This window comes from Oratosquilla oratoria, chromosome 34, assembly GCF_046742065.1.
Source record: "Oratosquilla oratoria isolate Oo_2021 chromosome 34, ASM4674206v1, whole genome shotgun sequence".
Taxonomy (NCBI): domain Eukaryota; kingdom Metazoa; phylum Arthropoda; class Malacostraca; order Stomatopoda; family Squillidae; genus Oratosquilla; species Oratosquilla oratoria.
This window is the reverse complement of record NC_134810.1, coordinates 42,789,990-42,795,688: the sequence shown is the minus strand read 5'-3', so window position 1 is coordinate 42,795,688 and position 5,699 is coordinate 42,789,990. Positions and strand designations below refer to the sequence as shown.

Here is a 5,699-nt window from a genome sequence, read left to right as displayed (position 1 = left end):
TCTCGTATTTCCTATCCATGTGCTATTTTCTATATATAGAGTAAAGGAAGTTGTATAGTTCAATGAGTTTCAGTCTTTAGGATTATAGCAACGATTACTACCCGCCCCATCCAACCAGCCTCACCTGTGACACCGCGACGTTGCAACATGCGGGGAAAAGCGCTGTTGCCACGTGCCATAGAACTTCTTGAGTGGCTTGTTATAGTCTTAAAAAGTGATACTCGTTGTACTTTACAGCTTCATTTACCATACAAAAAGAAAAGAAAAAAAAAACAGAGCATATAGAAGGGAAATAAGAGAGAGAGACATGTACTGAGGTCGACTTGGCAGAATTGCTTGTAGTAAATCACGACGTATGCCACACCACACACACACACACTATTTAACGCACAAACTATAGATGTTCTTTCGTTAGGAGGACTCCGTGTTCTTGGGGGCAGTAGAGGTAGAGTGGAGGTTACCGACGGAGGGAGGAGGTGGTGGTGACTCAGTGTGACCCGTGTGTTTAACAACCGGTGCATTGGTGGTTTGTTGACGCTTTGCACAACCATGCCAGGCGTTGACCCCTGTCTGATGACATCGTGGACATTTCCAGCACGAGGTGTCTGGTGGGGGAGGCTGGGATTGTGATGAAGCCAAGTCAGAGGTAGCAGCAGTTGTTGGAGGGGCGCGGTGCGAACAAGTGCGGGAGTCATGAGGGCCCGAGCACCATGCACACCGTTCGGTCGCGGCGCAATATCGTGAGATATGGCTGATGCCCCAGTACCGGAAACACCATGGCTGCTCGTCCTTCATCCTGCGAAGTTCACAGGGTGGTGGGCATGGAAGGAAACTGATGTAGACACTCGGTGGTGGTGGTGGCTCTATAAGGCTCCAAGTCACTACCAGGCGGTTGATGGGTGTGCCATTCTGGTGGAATCGTCGGACTGAGTGGGTGCCCGGCAGCTCTTTGGCCGAGGCTGGTTCAATGTTGACCGGGTAACGTGTTAAGAGGTATGTGGGATATTTGCGAGGCCTTTCCTGTGAGTCCTGAGCCTCAAGATAGATTGACAGTACCTCTCCTTTCGTAACACTGTTGACAATATCTGAGAGTTACGAGAGATGTAAACAAACTGAGATGTAATTGGTGCCATCTTCACCTCAGCCAGTTTAAGGTCAAATGTGAACCTTTTGTTTATTTCATTCAGCCAACGAAGCTTTATGTCCACTGAGGGGTTAGTCTTAAACCGGAACTTTATATAGTCAGCCCTGGGAGCAAATGCTGGGGATGGAGGGTCACGCAGCGATGAGGTCTCCCTTGTGGGTGCCTCCTGTTCTACAGGGCGTGGATCGCTGCGGTCTGATATAGATATGCTGCCCTGGGCAGTAGATGTCTCAGATCGTTTTGAGGATTTGGCAGCAGGGGAAGAAGGCGCACTGCTGCTGTCCGAGGTGTGGTTTATGGAACGTTTGGGAATAGTTGAGGGGTGTGACGTGTCTAGCGCAGACACACACGCAGTAGCAGTCATTGGAGCAATTGGGTCATGGAGTTCGTGTCCAGGTAGCCGTGGCCAGTGACTGTCTTCCTCACTCATCTCATCCTCATCGCTCAATGCTAGGTCGGCCTCAATGGCCTCGAGGGAGACTGGGCCAGAAGGCTCCATGCTGCCCACCTTGGTAGGTAGGCAGATTGGGCTCAAGGGTGCGACGTAAAATTACTGTGGTGGTTGATGTGACATATCTACGTCACACCAGCACCAATGCGCATGCGCAACGATGGCAACCCCTGGCAGGGATTGTTTGGCCAGGTAGGACTGAACTTTTCCCAATTCTACAGCCTAAGTCCAAGCACCACGAATTCACAAATTTTGTCTGGCTATGCACTATACCTTTATATCGTTCTCTGCGACTGCTGGTGGGTGGCTGCAGCGTAGATTCTAGAATTTTTCCGAAATCGGTAGAGCTCTCTCTACAGGTCTGCTTGCATTGGCCCTCTAGCGGCGAGTGTTATTCAAATGGAGGGAAATGAAGTACAAAACTATAATTCCGGATTGTGGAGTGACTCCAGTGAAGTGGCAACTTTAGGCATGCGTTTTCATAAAGATACTGCATCACATATTTTTTTCTCGCTAAATGAATGAAACGGCAGTTTAAAATGTGTTAACACCTGGAGAGCTTATCGTAGGTGAACTCCTGACACAATCTGTCTTGTTCAAACGCCAGGCGACTTCATTCAACTAAGGGAAAATTCCAAACAAAATGTGGTTGAGGAAATATTTGCCTTCTAATTTTCTGCATATAATATAATTATTTTCCTCGGAAGTAAGGTATGTATTTGTCTTCTAGTCCAGCCGAACTTAGTAATACCAAAAAATTGAACTTGTAAAATATTTTCAATATGACTTTCATTTAAGAGTCGATCACTGGTAGAGCTAGAGGTTTCATGTTTATCCCCCTGCTTTACTGTGATCTCCAAATATCAATGATACAAAAATCTCCAAATATGGTGCTGTGATATAAATCTAACATGATATAGTATTCATAAAGGGTTTATCGTTTTTGCTTTCTTAGTTTAGTGCCACAGGCCCAACTAGCCTTCCGCAGGAGCTAGTAAGACTCAAATTCTCGCACCCAGCATCTGCTAGCATATGTAATTTGCATTATACAACTCGCATTATAAAATATAAAGTCACTGCTGTATTTCTTGTTCTCTTTTTTCCGAGTAGTAATAAACACAGAAAACGTAATCGAACCAGTTCACAGATTTCGGAGGTAACTCATGTACAACTTCAAATTATATATATATATTCAAGGCGCCGACACTCTCAAGATGCCTATAATAATAGCAGCACTAATAATAATGATGATAATAATAATAATAATAATAATGATAATAATAATAATAATAATAATAATAATAATAATAATAATAATAATAATAATAATAATAATAATAATAATAATAATAATAATAATAATAATAATAATAATAATAATAATAATAACAATAATAATAACAATAATAACAATAATAACAATAATAACAACAATAACAATAATAATAACAATAATAACAACAATAACAATAACAATAACAATAACAATAACAATAACAATAACAATAACAATAACAATAACAATAATAATAACAACAATATATGCATAATCGTATCGAATGTTATTAAAATGCCACACGTAGTGCGATTTACTAGTTGATGGTGGAGATATGTTTAGAAAGAGAGCTGAAGATAGCTAACAGTGTTTAAGAAAGAAGTCAAACATATGTACACATGGGAAAGGGTAGTGGATGGAAAAAGAGTTGATAAGGAGTAAGATGGGGTCGCGATATAGGACGGGTAACACATTCAACACTGTATTCAAGTGGTGCATTCAAAATTATTGTGGAATGCGAAAGGAGACATTCGCAACTTATAAGGTGAGTAAAACTCAAACAGTTAATCATGGCGAAGACCAAAAGTGAAATGACACAAAACAATGAGAGGTTTAGAAATATGAAGAAAACATCAAACATGGACAGATAGAATGGTGAAACTTACAAGAGGAACAAGTACGATTGTCATGTATTGTACTTGTGAGTAGATTGGGAAAATAATACATGCATTCCCCTTTGTATATAAATAACATGAAATTGATTTATATTGATTTATTAGAATTATTGTATTGATTGCATTTCCATGTGCCAATTTTGAGAAGGAACCATGCTGTTGTGTATGCTTCCCACCAAGCCAGGCTGCATACAGAAACGACGCAGTTTCTAGTTCGACTTGTAGTGCTTTAATCTATCTAATACACTATTTTCCCTTTGTAATATACCTTTATTAGCCACCCACATACAAGGGGAAGACAAACGAAGATATATCATTGTGGTAGGATGGCAGGGGCAATATTTAATTGTGTGAAATAAAAACACAGGCGACCCATTCCGGAGATTAGACTCCGGCCCCTCGGGGCCCCATAGGTTGGGGAGGCCATGCTTAGGGCATCTATTCTTGCCTCCTCTCCGTGTGGGTTGAGAGGTGATCCCTAAAAAGGGATTCCAAGTCGTGTTGACTGCTGACGAACTGTGCTGTTCCCCATTTTTACACTGGGCCTCCACCGCTTACCGTGTGAAGAGTGACGAAGGTGCACTCTCGAATAACACGTGGAACGGGCGTGTCTAAGAGTTTTATTCTGGCTAAACCCAGGTGATTCTAATCAGCTGAGTTGACACTTACGCTCCAGAGGAATAAGAATGGCTTAAAGCTGAAGACATGCTTTTATTCTTTGACCCAGTACAATCAGTTTTTCACCACACAAGTTGATTATATAGTTGGTGATATTGCTTCTGTTGTACATGCGATGCTATACATTTTTGTCTTTTACAGAGAGTGCCAAAGCTGCATCTAAAGACACATTAGGGGGTAAATCTGGAAAGTGGCTGAGGGAGGCAACAAATGGCTGAAGGAGACCAATTTGACACTGGGATAACGAAAGAAGCCTGCAGCTTTTCTTGGAGTTGCTTATCGAATCCAGGTTAGGTTCCGAAACTCAACAACGCCGACCAAGTATTTTATGTGTGGATGCATCTGCCTGCACCGCTAGTTTTCTTATTCTTTTTATCTATTATCATTTTATTCAATTCATTTTTTATTCATTTACTTATTTTTCTTTTTCAGGGAGAGAATATCAGAACAGACGTGGGTTGTCACATTACATCCTAGATGGAACACTGTTAAGATGAATCTTCCGGGTACTGTTGAGGACCATCGGTTGTAACTATGGCTTGGTCATGTTACAATTTTCGTAGGGTCTGGAAGAAGACAAAGGAATGTTAACAAAGGTCACGGCTGTCGAGAATTTTGATTTCTCGCATGTAAAAATGCTTGTTGAATTCATAGTACTCTGCTCCCTTAGTAATTCTTTTTTATGTCTGCACATACGCACACCCATGAATTAATTTTGTAAAAACTAATTGAAACGATTACGTCAAACCAATGCACAAATTTGACAGATGCAACCATCTTTAGGAATGTGTGAGGAGATCCGACGAAAGGATAGTTGTCTTATAATGCACAGTGGTTTCATTTCACCAATACTAATGCCACTGTTGATTGCTCAAGCCATTTAGGGTTGGAGGTTTAAAACCACTTCTTTGTCAGATTAGACCTTTCGTTATAGTCCAAATGGGTGGATCGGAAGCGAAAAAGCAAACAATATAGAAAAAAAAGTAAAAGGATGGGTCGTAGGCAGAGGGCAATACAAACAGGTTTTCGTTATAGAAAAAAAAAGCATCAGTTATGCTTACTTTTTACACTCATAGTCACAGCCATTGAAGCAACACAATTCGCCTCCAGGACAGTCATCTTTGCCATAGCACTCGAGAACGCAGGGACGCACATGTCTCGGTATAATTGGTGGACAACAATCTGCTAGAGAAGCATGTACAGGCAGATAATAAGAATAAGAATTGAATATTACTTAAAGTAACGAGGGTAATATTGTTGGTAAATAAAAAAATGGGAAATAATACTGAGGGCTAATGTTCACTTTACTTTTAACAACCATGAAAGAAATTGCTAAAAATTAAATTTGCACACACACACATACACACACACACACACACACACACACACACACACACACACACACACACACACACTTACACACACACACACACACACACACACACACACACACACACACACACACACACACACACA

The 5,699-nt window shown here is 41.1% G+C and overlaps 1 long non-coding RNA gene across 1 annotated transcript; it reads right to left on the bottom strand.

Annotated features, from left to right (window-relative positions):
• Window positions 1-4,242: 4,242 nt before the first annotated feature.
• On the bottom strand, window positions 4,243-5,404 carry LOC143018268 (uncharacterized). The gene is made up of 2 exons (XR_012965741.1): window positions 5,285-5,404; window positions 4,243-4,789 (listed from the first exon to the last, which is right to left on the bottom strand). It is a non-coding gene; the product is annotated as an uncharacterized LOC143018268 (long non-coding RNA).
• Between the last annotated feature and the right edge of the window lie 295 nt (window positions 5,405-5,699).